The 16,753-nt window shown below is 39.5% G+C and overlaps 1 pseudogene; it reads right to left on the bottom strand.

Moving 5' to 3' along the window:
- Nucleotides 1-984: 984 nt before the first annotated feature.
- LOC112177696 lies at nucleotides 985-13,845 on the bottom strand (annotated as a pseudogene).
- Between the last annotated feature and the right edge of the window lie 2,908 nt (nucleotides 13,846-16,753).

The raw sequence follows: 16,753 nt of genomic DNA, 5'->3' as shown, positions 1-16,753 counted from the left end.
CCCAAGCTAGGCACCCAACCCAGTTTGGTGTCGCCACCGTCACCTGTGTGCCACGCCGCGCCGGCAAATCGGGGCTGCAGGAATCCGAATGCTCTAGTACGGAAGGCGAATTGCATCGCTCTTGCAAGTTGGAGTCGGCCCGTCACTGCGTCTGAAAGCCAAATCGCCGCCACCTTGTTCCTGGAACTGAACCGATCCTTTGTCTCATCCACCAACCAACAAAAGCCAATCTCCTTCAACCCTGCATGCCCGTTGTCAGGCTCTTTCAACCGTCCTCTGCGTGGTCGGATCCGACCCCGATCAGCAGGGCAGCCCATCACCGCAAGCATGTAATGGAAAGCTGTACCACCCATCGACACCTCCCAACACCGGGAGAGCCCATCGCTGCAAGTAATCGCTCGAGCTTTCACCAAGTCGGAGTACAAATCTACAGTCCCCCCCTTTGTATTGCACAATAACTGTTATCAGACGCAAAGTAGTTGCGTTCTTTGGAGATCAGCGCACGGGCTCCGCCTGTATAGGCCGGTTCTCGATGCCATTTGGGCAGCGTACCTTCTTCCCCTCTCTAGGCGAAAAGGCATAGCCACTTAGTTGTACGGTTGGCGCAAGGGAGCGCCATTGGAAGCCTAGCAAGCGACGGCTAGGGCAGAGCATTTTTTTGAGACTTACATTCGTTTGATAGCGTAGAGGTTCGCCAACCTTGGTTCTACTATAAACAATAAAATTATAAAATTAAAAACCCAATATAAAATCAAATCCATTAAAAAACAGAGAAAAAGGATTAAGGACATTATCAATTAACCAGGATGGCTTACTTCAAAGAACAAGAGAAAGCTGGAGAAATAACAAAATGGTACTTTGTAATGCTTTACGATATAACAGTATTTTGACACCATAAGATCTCAAAGGTGTAGACATGCATTCTGTTGAATCTGTCCAGTATAATAACATCCTAATTGGCATAAAAGGTCTAGGAGATTTCATTTATGAGTCTGCAATCGGATTGAGGATATGTCCAATGAACAGCACTAATCCAGTTGTTTCTTCTCTGATAAGAAAAAGGAAGGGATGATCTACCACAACTTCTACCCTCTTCTCCTGACTCCAAGCGAAAGTAGTGAAACCCCTTTGATGAGCAACTGTGACAGCAGCAGCTTCTGTACCGTCCTCATTAACATCAACGAATGATTCATGTTGTATGTGGGAAACTATTGCGGATATCTCCTCAGCGGCAAACTGTTTTTTTTTTTTTTTTTCATTCTTATAATTGATCATAATCATGGGTTTGTCCCCGACTCCACGAACCTTGAAAGGCCATAATTGCATGTCATTTTTGACATTTACATCACTAAATCTTCTTCCAATCAACCGCTTGGCATCTATATATAACAATGCAAGCATGCAAAGTCATAAAATGTTAATAAAAGTAACAAATCTGAGGAACTGTAAAAGTAAAATGATAATTGGAATGGTCTACTCATTTAATTTCATAGTCCCTTTATATAGGGATAGAGTTACAAAGGAAATATTAATTACATTAAATACATTGAATGCTGATTGATCTATAATTGTGCTGATTGATGGTAATCACTGATTCCTTGATTCCCTCTCCGTCAGTTGCTTTGACGAAGGCACACAATATGTTTTTCCTTTAACACTCCCCCTTGTGCCAAGTCAAAGACGAAATGGTGCATGAGTTGTTGCCTCACTAAAAACCTTGCCAAGTAACAATAAAAACCCTATGGGACAAAAATACACCTTGGTCGAAGGAAAAGAGCACAACGCACCTTTTACATTTGAGTATGACATGTGTGTGTTAGACTCCCTCTAACGTCTACACCTCCCCCTGATACTTACATTAATCTAGGGAGCTTGGAAAGTCTTCGCATTCCTATGCTTTTCACATGTTTCTCAAATGTGTCCTTAGGCAATGATTTGGTGAACAAATCTGCCACATTCTCCTCAGACCTTACTTGATTCATTTGAATCTTGAGGAGAGTCTGTTGTTGCTGATTGTAGGACAACTTTGGCGATATGTGTTTTGTGTTATCACCCTTAATATAACCTAGCTTCATCTGTTCGATGCAAGCTGCATTGTGTTCGTAAATGCAAGTAGGCTCTTCAGTGGTATAACTCAAACCACTAGTCCCTCGAATATGTGCAATGATAGTTCTTAACCATACACACTCAAGAACCGCCTCATGTAGAACAATGATCTCTGAGTGGTTCGAGGAGGTAGCCACAAAGGTTTGCTTGGTTGATCTCCAAGATATCGCCGTGTTCCCATTGGTAAATACATAACCAGTTTGGGAACGATATGTGGGTCAGATACGTATCCAATATCAGCAAAACAATTCAAAACGTCATTTGACGTTTTAGTATAATGAGTGACGTTTTCGCCATCAACATTTCCTTTAGGGATTGCAGTTCTATCTGTGGTCCCTCTTGTCTCTCTGTAGGGACAGAACAGTCCCAAGTCAATGGTTCCTTTTAGGTATCGAAAATGTTCTTGATACCATTCCAGTGACGCTGCGTTGGCGCTGAGCTAAATCTAGCTAACAAGTTCACTGAGAATGCAATGTCTGGTCGAGTGAATTGGACTAAGTACAATGATGCGCCTATTGCACTTAGATAGGGAATTTCAGCTCCCAACACTTGTTCGTCATCTTCCTTTGGACAAAATGGATCTTTCCTTGCATCCAAACTTCGACCGATCATGGGAGTGCTAGCAGGATGTGCTTTGTCCATGTTATATCGCCTGACCTTTGGACATATGCAGACTGGTGGATTAATATTCCACAAACTCGGTGTTCTAGTTCAAGACCTAGATAGAATTGAGTTTTCCCAAGATCCTTCATCTCAAATTCGGATTTCAAGTAGCTCGCGGTTTCTCTTATTTCATCAAGAGTACCAATTATGACATATTCTACTACAATTTGCAAATCCGGAACTTGTTTTCTTTATGAATACGCAGGGGCATAATTCATCGTTCTTATATCCCTTCCCAATCAAGTAGTCACTTAGGCGGGTATACCACATCCGTCTGGATTGTTTCAATCCGTAAAGTGAGTGTTTCAACTTAATTGCAAACACACTCTGTGGTTTAGAGTCACTTGACTTGGGTAATGTAAGGCCATTAGGCACTTTTCATATATATATCTCTGAATCTAGATCACCATAGAGATATGTAGTAACCACATCCATAAGCTGCATTTCCAGTCCTTCGGAAATTACTAAGCTAACTAAGTAGCGGAACGTTATAACGTCCATTACGGGAGAGTATGTCTCCTTGTAGTCAGTTCCAGGGCATTGTGAGAAACCTTGCGCCACAAGGCGAGCCACCTCAGGACTTCATTCTTCTCATTACGCTTTCTGACAAAGACTCATTTATGTCCTACAGGCTTTACACTTGGTGGGGTTAGCACTACCTGACCAAATACCTGTCTCTTTGTCAGAGAATCTAATTCTACCTGGATTTATTCTTTCCATTTAGGCCAATATGCTCTTTGTTGACTTTTTTCAACAGAGCGGGGTTCGATATCATCGTGCTCTATGATTCCTTGAGCAACAGTATATATCATCAATGTGTATGGAAGATCTTTCTATCAACTCATACGTACTCTCGTAATCCTTTGAGATTTCTTTGTTCTCTGGAATCATTTCAAACATCGAAGCGTCCTCCAGTATTGATTCATGGACATAACTATAATCAGAGACAATCTCATGAGAGGGATTCTATACATTGATGATTGGTTTGTGCCTTACTCACCCTCTTCTTCCTTGGGTGAGTGTCAATCGAACCAAGTGGCCTCCCCCTCTTCCTTGGGGAGCCACGGCCTCAACCACACCTCCACTAAGTGCGGTTGCAGTGCCTCTATCTGCGGCACCGTGCCCCTTGTTGGGGACTTCTAACCTTGCAGGCATATTTTCAGCTGGTATATATGATCTCGTCACTTTTACGATATCAGTAAACGCATCAGGCATCGAATCTGCTACGTTCTGAAGATCGATTATTCTTTTCACTTCACTTTCACTTTGTGAAGTGCGGGGATCAAAATGAGACAGAGTGGGGACAAACCACGACAATTCCTGTCGTTCCCTTGGAAAATCCTTTTTCCTATCTCCCCCTAACGACGGGAAGACTGTCTCATCAAAGTGACAATCCGCAAATCTAGCGGTAGAGAGATCGCCTGTCAAGGATTCCAAATAGCAGATAATTGTTGGGGATTTGTATCCAACATAAATACTTAATCGTCTCTGAGGACCCATTGTGGTGCGCTGTGGGGGCGCAATAGGCACATATACTGCTCAACCAAATATGCGTAAGTGTGAGGTGTCAGGCTCATATCCAGTTACCAACTGGTACGCAGAAAATGGTTGGCTAGCTGTGGGTCTTAAACGAATAAGTAAAGCTGCGTGCAATATTGCATAACCCCAGGCAAATATAGGCAGGTTGGGGCGCATAACCAATGCCCTAGCCACCATCTGTAGCCTTTCGATGGTGGTTTCTGCGAGACCATTTTGTGTCTGTACATGGGGTATAGGATGCTCTACATCAATCTCGATAGACATGCAATAATCATCAAATGCTTTTGATGTAAACTCTAGCGTTATCAAGCCTTATAGACTTGATAAGGTGATCAGGGTGGTGAGCCCTTAAACGTATAATCTGGGCTAGGAGTGTTGCAGCATTTCTTGTGGACAATAAAACGACATGTGACCAGATTGTCGAAGCATCCACCAGAACCATAAAGTACTTGAATGGTCCGCATTCTGGATGGATAGGTCCACAGACATTTCTTTGTATCCTTTGTAAGAATGGAATGTTTTGTTTTGTATCTTTAGCATAGGAAGGTCTCGATCCTGTTTTTGCTAAAGAGCAGACTTTGTAAAACGAGTGATGTGCCTTTGAAATAGTCAATGTGGCATAATGGGAGGGAGGTAGTGCTTCTAGTACTTAAGAAGTCAATGACTGCATTTGAGCAATACTAGAACCGACACCTTGCAGTGTGGCGGATTTTTCTCCCATTTTTCACTCGAAAGAAGGGATGTCCGTGTGAGTTCTTGAAAAATACGGATCATCATGTCACGACCTTGGTGCCATAGGCGGTCATGCAAAAAGCCTGTATGAGGCAGTGTCCCACATTTCATTGTTGGTGACAGTATAGGATTCAATGATCCGAATCGTAGTGAGATACAGTCCACTAAATTGACTCAAAAGTTTCTCTAAGATGTGTTTCCTTCCACAGTCATTAGATATAATATCAAGGTATTCAGTTCCATTCTCACGGTGTGTTTTTACATGATAACCGTTGGCACAAATTGCTTTGAAACATTAACAAGGTTCGATTAGCTCTTGGTGCATACAGAGCGTTTTTGACTTTAAATATATATCTTAGATTCTTTAGAGTAATGCTATTTTAGTAGAATGATAATCTTTTCATTCTAATAATAATTTTTTCTCTAGATGTATTGCTTTACATCTTTATATTGCAATTTCGAACCATGTAAATATGTGTATAGAAAATAAATTTGAATAAATTCAGTACTTCAGAATAAAATTCGAAATTTATTAATAAGCCAACGATAATCAAATCAAGGTCTTGTTCTAATTCATCAAACCATTATTAAAATAAACTTTAAGACCAAGTAATAGTCTAATTAAGAATGAAGCATTATGCCTTCACAACTGTTTTTGGAAAATAAAGTAAATAAAGCAGATCAGTCAAAATCTGGGGCATCGGTTGACTGAGCAAGTTCCTTGTTGCCATTAAATTCTGCAATTGTGAGGTTGACGTCTGGGTCATGGCCTACGGCCTACTTCTTCCATATAGTGAGCCTCTTGTTCTTTAGACTTCCTATATCTCTTGTAATTGGCTGGTACTCTGTTGCTTGCTTGGCAGTTCTTGTACCAATGCCCAATGACTCCACACCTATAGCATGGTTCATTGCCAACTCTATTCTGTTTGACTGAAGGGTTCTTAGGTGCCCTTTGCACCTTGTTTCCATGACCACTAGCGCCACCATCTCTGCGCCATACATTGGGAGGGCCTCCACGACCCATATCACGACCCCCATGTCCCTTGCCACGTGGTGCATTATTGTCACGTGGGTAGGGATCAGCACGTCCAACCCCCTTTGCATTGGGGTTCTATCCACCTTTCACTTTGCCATAATTAGCTTCAGGAATTTTCTTTGTCCCAACAGGCCTGGCATTGTTGTTCAGAAGAACCTCATTATGCCTCTCAGCCACTTGCAGTAGGTTGATCAGCTTGTTGAAGGTTGTGATTCTTTTGTTATCATACTCCAGCCTATACTGGTTTGCTAGTATAATTGCTGAAGTAGGAAAAGTGGAAAGAGTCTTCTGGATCATATCATCTTCTGTGAGTTCCTTTCCACAGAAATTTAGACGTGCTTTTAGGCGCAACATGTCCTTGTTGAAGTCATTGACCCTTTTGTAGTCAAGCAAGCGGATTTTATTCCACTGAACGGTCAGTTTTGGGAGCAAGGTGTCATGAATGTTCCCAAAACGTCCCTTAAGGGCATCCCACAGTGTTTTGGGTGTCTTCAACTGAAGGTACTCCCAGCGTAGGCTAGGATCAATATGTCGCCTCAGAAAAATTAAGGCATCTGCTTTCACCTTATTAGATAGTTCATCATCTTTGGGATCAGTAATGGTGGCAGTGTAGTCTTTTGCCACAAAGGCAGTTTCCATATCGGAAACCCAACGATGGTACTCAAGTCCTTCTGAGTCCAAGATGTCAAACTCAGGTCGAGTTGGATCAGCCATCTACATAAAACAAGAGAGAAGATATAAATTACGCAGTCATAAAGACATCCACGTAAATTATTTTCCAAATATATGAATTAGATTTCAAGACCAAGATTCGTAATGGTCACATTTTTTCGATGCTATGTGAAAATACTTTATCACAGTAAGTGTGTGTATAATGCGCATGAATTTTCATTATCATGGCAAAATGGAGTTTATATGTTGTATAGCATTCTAAACAAGTAATAATTATAGCACGTAATAAATAATAAAAAACAAAGCATATCTTAAAATAAATTACATGGCATGCTTCAAATTTCACAAATATATACCAAAATATATGTTACACATAATGATAGCAATAATATATCATGTGTAAAATAAAAGATAAACCATAACAAAATATAAAGACATGCGTAGGAATAATTATATAAGAGTAAATAAAATTCACAAAACATGCTCACAATTGCATAAATAATATATAACAAGATATATATGGCATGTTCAAAAATAAAGTATAAACTATAGCATAATTAAAACATGCTTAAACATAATTATGTAAAACATAAATAACAAAACATGCTTAAAAAGATCAAAATTATCTAACTAAACATGCTCAAAAGTTCTAATAATGAAAATATGTCATAGTATGAAAATAAATAAAAGAGAACATACTTGATCGCGAGAAAATAAAACAATCCTAGCACACGCGCGTGTTGATGCAGGCGTGCGTAGCGATGTTTTTGGGCTTGAGAAAACTGGAGTGCTTCGTCTTTCTTTTCAGCAATGAGCTTTGTTCTTGTTTTTTTTTCTTTGTTCTGGGCCCTTTTTTTTTTTGGTTGCTTCTTTTTTTTTTTTTTTTTTTTTTGTTTCCGGGCCTACAGGGTCTGCTTTTTTATTTTTTTTATTGGACCGGAATTCTTTTTTTTTTCTATGGACCGGACCTTTTCTTTGGGCCGGCTTACTTTTTTTTTTTTTTTCGCTTCTTCCTCCTTCTCTTCTTCTTTCTGATTTTCTCTTTTTCTTTTCTTTTCTTCTCTTGTTGTTGGGCCGGGTCACTATCGTAGGTCACGCACCCTGGATACGGGTTGAGACTGTGATCAAGTGAGGCGATTTACCGGAGAAGGTGGCCGGGCTTGACGCCGGAAATTGGGCAACAGAAAATCGACCGGTCTGATGGGCCGACGAACTGAAGACTCACGAAAGCAGCGATGCCGGGAACTGACGATGCACGAAGGCAACGACGCCGGGAACGGCGACGAATCCAATCTGGGACAGATGACGGACGGCGCCGCTTGTAGCCGATCTGGAAAGATGAAGGCTGACGTCGGTAACACCTTGAAGGCGGGTTGCTTCTGTCTGTGAGCACGGGATGCTGGAGACGAGCGGATCCCGGCGTCCGAGAAAGGGAAGTCGACGAACAGGAACTCTGAGGCGCATCAGCCGACCTGGAGATCTGGGTTTGGTGGTGGTGGGATCTGCAGCAGGATCAGAAGAGATCTGCAGCGGGGTCGGGTGGGAAGAGCCGCCGGGGAAGAAGAGGGGGGGCCGATCTGGAATTTTTTTTTTTTTTTTTTTTTGGGCGGCAGAAAAGAAGAAAATATTTTTTCTTCTAGGGTTTGTTTGTTTTCGTTAGAAAGAAAACTTAAAAAAATTAAGATTTTTTTCTTTGGCTATTGGCTCTGAGCGTGCTGATAACGTGTAAAAGTAAAATGATAATTGGAATGGTCTACTCATTTAATTTCATAGTCCCTTTATATAGGGATAGAGTTACAAAGGAAATATTAATTACATTAAATACATTGAATGCTGATTGATCTATAATTGTGCTGATTGATGGTAATCACTGATTCCTTGATTCCCTCTTCGTCAGTTGCTTTGACGAAGGCACACAATATGTTTTTCCTTTAACAGGAACAATAAATATACAGACAAAACGATACAACATCACACTAATGTAACTGCCTTGATTATATTTATAAGGAGAGCTTAGGATCTTATAATAAGAACCAAGTGAAGAATTTTGAATGAATGGTTGGATGACATGCATGTTAAAATTTTAATATATCAATTAAAGTTTAAAACACTCATCCAACCGTTCATTTAAAAGTCCTCACTTGATCCTTATTATAAGGTTCTCATTAGAAACTCATCCTATATTAATATAGGAAACGAAGAACTTACCAAAAACAATGTTTAAGGGGTTTAGGGAGACTTGATTGTTAGCGGCATCACCAATTAACTGCCTAGTGTTTGTAAAAGCAACATATGACGGCGTTGTTCTGTTGCCCTAATCATTGGTTATGATCTCAACGCGCCCATATTGCCAAATACCAACACATGAGTAAGTTGTTCCAAGATCAATATCGATCACTGGACCTTCGCCTTTTGCCGCCAGAGCCATCGACATCTTATATGAGTAGACAGCTTAAACCAAATACATACAAAGGGAAAAAGATTTCACGTGATAGATGGATGTGATATACTACACTATTTATAGAGACCGAAATGGTGATTCAGTTTGATTCATTTTGGGTTTTCATAAATAGATGGTATCTTATTTCTAAAGTGTTTAGGATAGCAAACTATTCCTTTTTTCACTAAACAAAGGAATCCTGATTGACATTGCTTAATCTATGATTTGGGATATCGCCAAAACCCACGGCCAAGGCAAGGAAGAGCCGACCTCCGTCGCTAAGAGTTCCATCATTGACACCACCAAGACTCTAGGAGGTGACCTCGCCAGCAAACCATGCAAAGCATTGGAAATAGTGTTTGAACCCTCGCTCCTCTGCACAAGAACCACTGCATCAATAGTCCAAGCATGATCCATGCGGACCATAAAACAAAGAACCATTGCTCTGAATGACTACGTCAATAATTCCAGCCTGCCAGATCTCATGTAAAACCGTTGGTGGAAGACTACCACCAACAGAACCTGATTTGGGATATATGCAGCAACTAGAGGCTACCAGCAAGCTTCCACTTACCAGCTAAGGCTGTCGCTGGGAGCATTGACGCCAATCACCATTGATGACCGGAGTTGAAGCCGACGAAAGACGACGGCACTGGGAACCAAGTGAAGGAGACTAGGGTGTAGGGAGAGCAAGGCCGGTCCTGAGATTTGTATGGCCTGAGGCGAATATGATCTCGTATAAATAGACATTAAAGGTGCTGAAGTAACTTTTTTTGGGTAACTAGTAATACTTTATTCATATTGGTTTATTCTATTGTGTATTTGGACAAAACAAAGAAGAAGAAAAACAAAGTTCAATGTGTATTTCTTTATTCTATTAATTAAATAAGTAGTATATTTGGACTAAAAAAGAAAACTCTAAGCTAGCGACTTTGAATAGATTATAAAAGATGAAGAAAAGTTCAATGTAAAAAAAAAATTCTAGCCCAGCAACTGAAGTTGGGTTTCGAACCTTGATTAGGTGGAAAAAACAATAAAAAAGCTGCCCATAACCGCTGGGCTAATGTTTCTCTTTAGTGTCACTTTTTCAATAAAAAGACAGATCAGAGGCCTCCAGGAACCGGTGACCTGAGATAGCTGCCTCACATGGCAGCCCTCAAGGCCGGCCCTGAGGGAGAGCGGCGCTCTCATGCTAGGGTTCTTTAATTTTATCTTAAAGAAAAGTTACATCTATTTTTGCTTTTCCCCTTATGCTGGAGAGAAACTAGCTCACCCAAAATGCACGCATCGCCACATTTATGTATGCATATACCAAATGTAAGATTTGAGTCGAGATATCGAGTCTAATTATCTTTTCTTGCCATACATGCTAGCAATTCTATACTCAATATTGATGTACCACTAACCTAAAAATTAATCAAAATGTGATTTAGAGTATGAGGTTCAAAAAAATTATGGTCAATAACACAGATCAATTAAAGGTTATTATAACTAATACATGCAGCTTATTAGTTCAGACTTGGAGAGGTGATGTACTAATACCCTGCCCATTTAGGGGGTTCAATACGAAATTGCAGGCGTCGACTCCTGGACCTTGGGCAATCAACATGTTTATAAGTTTCCCAAATATAAGCCTTGTAGCGTACCATCGAGTATCATGTTTGCAAATTCAGTAGCTTCTCCACCTGAAGCAGCAGTCGCAAACACTAATCCTTGCATTGCCATCCTCTTGCTGAGGGACCCCTAGACCAATACTTGATTTCCCCAGCTTCTTATTCGAGTTCAATGTTTTTGTGTTTGCGCAAACTTGTAAATATGCCAGCATATATCGAGGAGAGAAGGATAATAAATTGTCAGTAAGATATTTTGCATCAGACTCAACCAGGTATGTAATATGATCATGACCAGGTCTTATGGAGGTGGAATATTTTCTCATCTCTTAATGCATTCTCCAAGTTCAACCCTGAAGCCACCCATTACTAATGTGAAGGAACTTATATAAGAAACACGGTAAAAAGTTTTATAAGGATCACCAATTGAGGACTCATGTAATATTTACTTACTTTAACATATTGTAGAATTTACCTCCGAGGTTTAGGATGATCATGGCGAGGTTCTCCATATTCTATCACTGAGATTAATTCATGTATTTTATTTTGTAGACTCTATGACCTTCTGCAAGGACAAAGATAACACATTCAGAAGTTGGAGTCATCGAGAACGTCCCTACCTGTAAAATACCATGACTATCCCGGCCAATTTAGTACGTGCAGGTAATTCGATAGTCTCGTCACAACAAGGATTATGTAATGAGATTGAAATTTCAGTATGAAAATCATTACTTACTAGTTACTACAAAAAGAACAAGAATTAAGTTGTACAGCTCAAACTCGGACCAAAGATAAGTACTTTTTACGCCTTTACAGCGAAACAAGCCTCCAAGATTGAGCTGCACCTGATGTGTTTTTTCAACAGGCCCTAGCTAATATCTAATTTAAGGGTGATACTCTGATCAAATTAACTGCATAAATAAAATAATGTCCTTTCTATATAATTGATTCTTCTAAGAGGTGCATAATGTGGCGAGTATAAAAATAGCCTAATAGCATAAGATGACTAGGAGACATAATAAGTAAGTCTTCGATCGGATTGAGGACTTGCCCAATGAACAGCACCGATCCAGTGGTTTCTTCTCTAATAAGAAAAAGGATGGGATGATCTGCCACAAAGTTTATCCTCTGCTCCTGACCTGACTCCCAGAGGAACCCAGTAGAAGAAGAGCAACCGTAACAGCAGCAGCTTCTGTACCGTCATCATTAACATCAATGAATGATCCATGTTGTATGCTGGAAACATATAGGCCGTCACCCATCTCTGTCAAACCTCCAGGAACAAAAGGCAACTCCAATCCTAAAGTTTTCAGAACCGTGGAAGCTTCAAAACTGAAAACTTAAACTTTGGCATTAAAAAGGCACCAACTTCAACTGTTTTGCGAGGAAGATGCCGATCTAAGAACCCACACTCTGAAGAAAATCTCTCAACTAAAGCTGGCAACCCATCTCTTTCATTCGGAAGAAAGACATACATGGAGAAACACTTCTCACGATCTTCACCTTGTTTGTAAGGGAGTTTCAAAACTTTGAAACTATCAAAAACACTTATATACCGCCTTCCACTTGTTATCCACTCTGTACGTCATGAAAGGAGCCTTAACTGAGTTCCCATTGAGAAGGTGAAAATCATACTCTTTTGTTCCTAATGCATCAAATCTGTCCTTCCAATCTCCTTTGAAGTATAATGCATTTGCGAGAATGAGCCTCGTTAGGCTGTTGACTGAGCCAGAAGCAAGAATACATTTGATGCAACCATTAGTCTCCTTCTCGGCCTATGCAGTATGTTTGAACTCTGAAATTCAACATGCAAATTGTCAATTGCCAATTTGGACATAAGCTATAGTTCTATACCAAGCTTGAAAACACTTCTTGAAACTGAAATTCGTGGATCACTCATAACTTCATAAGTATCGTTATCACATGAATCAAGTATTATTTAAAACACTACATAATATATATATATACAGGCCCGATCTACATCGGACGTCCGCACTTTCGCTAAAGTGCGGACGGCGACGCAGCAGGTTGTTCCAGGCAGCGACGGCGGCACGGAGCTTGCCAGACGGAGGCCGGAGGCTTCCCAAACGCGTCTGGGCAGCTATTGAGGTCGGGGTTGCAGGTTTCTGGTCAGCGACCCAACCTGCAACTGTTTCTGGACTTTGCGATGTGTTGAACTTTCCTTTATGATTTGTGAAGTTCCTGTAATCAACTATTAAACTAGGTTTCAGGGTTTTTACATTTTAGACTTCACACCATCTTGTATTGAAAGTTCAGCCTAGTGTTTAACTATTTATGGTTGTTTCCAGGTAATTTGGGCCAAACTCTTTTGCTTGAAACTGTTCAGGTTATTATACAAATAGATTTATGATCAGAACAAAAAAAAAGGAAATTCATCCCACTTTCTATAGATATAACTTCTCACATTTTACAGTTGTAACTTCCTACTTTTTTTCTCTAAAAAGTAAAAATAAGAATAAAAATAAAACTGTTTAACACATGCATTGCATGTGTCAATAAATACTATTAGTAAGAGAACCCACTTTGTTAGTCAAAGTGGCTGTGAATTTACGTAAATATTCTTAGACTATAGGTTTTATTTAAAATACTTTTTAATATATGAGAGGTGTTATGGTAAATAGAAAAATATAAATATAAATAAAAATTCAGAAAAAAAAAAGGAAATTCATCCCACTTTCTACAGATATAACTTTTCACATTTTACAGTACGTTGTAACTTCCTACTTTTTTTCTCTAAAAAGTAAAACATTAAGAAACTAGGAAGGTAGAGGGGGCCATACCTGGCTTTCTGGGTCTAGTTCATTGAACTACACGGGATCGGATTGATATGGTCGACGACATTGAAAGTGTTAGGATCGGAGTTCGGGCTCTGGTAACGCAGATCAGAGAGAGGACAAAAGAGAGAGATACATATATACAACGACGAAAGTGAGAAAGAGAACGAGAAAGGAAACCGGCAGACGGTGGCCAGAAGAATTTGGACGGAGGGCCTGTGAACGGCCGAGGAGGGAGTGGGTTGCTGCCATTGTTGATGGTGGTAAGGTTTTTCTGTTTGGGGTTTTAGGTCTGATTTCTGAACACAAAGATCGGAATATAAGAAGAGCTTGGTTTTTTTTTTTTTATTCGAAAAAATTGGAACGGGTTGTAAATTTTAGGGCTGGGCTCGGGTCGGCCCGGCTCAGTTTTGGGCCCAACCCGAGTTCGACCCGTTTCAGTCAATTGGGCAAAAAACTGGGCCGAAAACTGTTTTTAAATAGAGCGGGCCGAAAATTCAATTCGGCCCAGTTCAGGTTCGGTCTGAGTTTGGCTTTTTTTTAAAAAAAATTTATTTACGGCCCCTTTTTTTCTGATCATAAATCTATTTGTATAATAACCTGAACAGTTTCAAGCAAAAGAGTTTGGCCCAAATTACCTGGAAACAACCATAAATAGTTAAACACTAGGCTGAACTTTCAATACAAGATGGTGTGAAGTCTAAAAAGTAAAAACCCTGAAACCTAGTTTAATAGTTGATTACAGGAACTTCACAAATCATAAAGGAAAGTTCAACACATCGCAAAGTCCAGAAACAGCTAAACACTTAGTTCATTATAGACTGAAATTGAACCATAAGAGTTTCAAACTTAGAACTTGAAAGAAAAAGTCTTGATCTCCAAAAGTAAAAAGTTCATGAAAGCCTATAAATGCAGATATACAAGTGTGCACCAAACACCAAAACAACATTCCCCTCGCAGCTTTAACCCATCATTCATGCTTCATTATCCTCAACTGTGGTTACGACAGATCCTACAAATCAAAAGAACATATTCAAATTAGTTTAAGTGTTTAACACACAAACCAGCAACATATTCTCAACAGTTTAACACAAACCAACAACATATTCACAGTCAACACAAAAAATAATCAACCAACAATCTGATTTTATAACAAACTAAGCAAAGTAACAAAGAACAAAAGAAATTTACCTGATTCAAGCTTTTCAAGCTCACCGTACAACATCAAACAACAATAACAAACAATATGAACAAGATTATGAACAACAACAGCAAACAATATCAAACAGCAAGTTTCTGTATAGAAATCGAAACCCTAATTTCAGACCAAACTCGAAACAAATCTCACAAAACCCAGCAAACAACATCTCTCACAAAACTCGAAAAATTATTCCAGACCCAACATCATCTCTCCTAAAATTGAAACCCTAATTTCATATATAAATAGAACAACAACAGCAAACAACCAAAGATTATCCCAGATCAAACTCTTAGCATCTTATTTTCATAGATCGAAACATAAAACCAAAAAAAATTGAAGCAAAAAGCCAGATTTCACTACCGAGTCCATCTGCAGCAAAATAATTCGAGAGCCCCTCAAACCCCAATCAAAACAACAACAGAGTGAGAATAGATGTAGGAAGAGATGAGGAAAAAGGGCGAGAGATGAAGATGATTTTGCTGCTTTGTGTATGATTTAGTGTAGGGAGAGAGAGAGCGTAGTGGGAGTCGAGAGAAAAGTCGAAAACGGCGAGGTAAGTGTGTGAATGAGAGAGTGGGTCGTATTAGGTTAGGGTTTCTGGTGATCAGGTAAGGTCAATCTCACATGAAACCTCTTTAGAACCAATCATAATTTGACACCTATTAAAATTAATAAAAAATAATATGTTATATTAAAATTCGGCCGGTTCGGTTTATTCCGGTCGGTGCAGAGGAAGGGCTCGGTTCCGACCCGGTTCATTCTGGTCTGGTCCGGTTGACTGCATTTTTCTTCACTGTTTCTTCCGGTTCAGTAACCGCAACCTATTTTCCGGCCCGGTTCAGCCGGTTTTCTCCTCCCGATTCGGTTTCTGCCCTCCCCTAGTAAATTTGTCTACTTGGACTCCAATTATATCGGAAAGTATAAGAGAATGAGTTGTACTTTCATTGATAATAAAAGTCTCTTTATATAGGATTACAAACAAAGAATTTGAGTCTTACAAGGTAAGTGAATCATACAATGGTTGAAATATCTCCTCAGACAAGTAATCAGAGTTTAACTCCGTGTACATATCGGTAAGACTAACCCTATTACAACTCAGACAAGTAATTAGAGTTTGGGCAGGCCTTAAACAGTATTTTAATTTTAATCTGCATAAATGAAAACTTGTCGGTTAATGTCTACCATATTATATAGAAGAAAATGAAAAAATAGAGAGCTAGATTGAGGTGGGGGTGTTTCTAAATGTACCCACGAAACTTCTTAGTATACCAAGAAAATTTATTTGTTTTTAAATATATCTAAATAACCGTTTCAAAAAAAAAAAAATCTAATTAAACCAATTAATTTCCCAAACTGCTCTTATCTTGTACCCAAAAAAAAAAAAAAGACAACGATGAAACTTTGAAAGGTAGGTACTGTGGCTGTGTTTGGTACAAATACAACCGATTGGATTTGAATAGAAATCCAAATATGATCATGCTTGACTAGATTGGAGTTCGAGAGGAGGTTTAGACTTAATGTGTCATATCCCCGACTATATCCATTTTTGAAAAGGAGTTTCGTATATGTCTAGATTTGGGAGGTAAGGTGGTTTGACGGTGTTGAAACTTGAAAGTAAGATAGTGAGAGGGTCAAAGAGATGGACAGACAGAGTTCATGATTATTGTTCTGGCTTTTATTGGAAGAAAGAAGGGGAAGAGAACCCTTTATTCCATCTTTCCATACCATTCCATGCTTTGTGTCATTAATTGTTCTCTTTCAAGATAGAGGAAGTGTTCTTATTACCTCCGAATTGTTGACAAATGTCTTCCTTTTTTGTTATTTCCTTGATGATTATTCAGACAACCACAATCCATATTGAGGAAGGGTGAAACCCCACATAACACATCCAGTGATCCAGATGATTTTCAGTTTCAGGTGTTTTGGCAAAACTCATCGCTACCAGTTCGTTGGAGACAA

Source organism: Rosa chinensis, chromosome 7 (assembly GCF_002994745.2).
Source record: "Rosa chinensis cultivar Old Blush chromosome 7, RchiOBHm-V2, whole genome shotgun sequence".
In the NCBI taxonomy this organism is placed as follows: domain Eukaryota; kingdom Viridiplantae; phylum Streptophyta; class Magnoliopsida; order Rosales; family Rosaceae; genus Rosa; species Rosa chinensis.
The sequence above is the reverse complement of the archived record's forward strand: the minus strand, read 5'-3'. Positions and strand labels throughout refer to the sequence as shown.